Here is a 1,071-nt window from a genome sequence, read left to right as displayed (position 1 = left end):
AGATAGATAGATAGATAGAGAGAGAGAGAGAGAGAGAGAGAGAGAGAGAGAGAGATTGAGAGAGAGAGAGAGAGAGAGAGAGAGAGAGAGAGAGAGAGAGAGAGAGAGAGAGAGAGAGAGAGAGAGAGAGAGAGAGAGAGAGAGAAAGACAGACAGACAGAGACACAGAAAGAAAAAGAGAGCAAGAGCAAGAAAGCGAGAGACAGAGCCAGAGCCAGAGACACACACCGAAGGGGGGGAGAGATCAAGGCGAATAAAACCAACACGTATATAAACAAATAGATATATTAATCAAATATTCATCCAACGTAAAATCTGGTGAGTCATCCTCTGTGCCGCGAGACGCCAACGGCAGCGAGGGATTGCTCAGAAGGTCTTCCTGAAGGAATCTGGAAGGAGCTCGAGAAGGACTTTGGTTGAAGGAGGAGGTCGGAATTTGGAAGCAAGGGGGGAGGGGGGGGGGTAAGGGAAGAAAAAGGAGAAAGAGAAGGTGGAAGCGAATGGGGAAATAAAAAGGAGAAAGGAGAGGGGAGGTGGAAGCGGATGGGGAAGTGGGGAAGGGAGGAAGGAGAGAGAAAAGCGAAAGGGAGGGAGAGTGAGAAGTGAGAGAAAAGCAGGGGAGGGAAGAGGGGAAGTAGGGAAAGAGAGAACGAGAGAGAGAGAGAGAATGAAAAGAAGAAAAAAATATAAGAGATGGAAACGGGGAAGAAGCAAGAGACGAGGGATGAGCAACGTACGAGAATTAGAATGGGGAAAGATGACACTGAGAGAGAGAGAGAGAGAGAGAGAGAGAGAGAGAGAGAGAGAGAGAGAGAGAGAGAGAGAGAGAGAGAGAGAGAGAGAGAGAGAGAGAGAGGGAGAGAGAGAGAGAGAGAGAGAGAGAGAGAGAGAGAGAGAGAGAGAGAGAGAGAGAGAGAGAGGGAGAGAGAGAGAGAGAGAAAGACAGAGAGAGAGAGAGAGAGAGAGAGAGAGAGAGAGAGAGAGAGAGAAAGACAGAGAGAGAGAGAGAGAGAGAGAGAGAGAGAGAGAGAGAGAGAGGGAGAGAGAGAGAGAGAAAGAGAAAGAGAAAGA

Source organism: Penaeus chinensis, chromosome 35 (assembly GCF_019202785.1).
Source record: "Penaeus chinensis breed Huanghai No. 1 chromosome 35, ASM1920278v2, whole genome shotgun sequence".
NCBI lineage: Eukaryota > Metazoa > Arthropoda > Malacostraca > Decapoda > Penaeidae > Penaeus > Penaeus chinensis.
The sequence above is the reverse complement of the archived record's forward strand: the minus strand, read 5'-3'. Positions refer to the sequence as shown.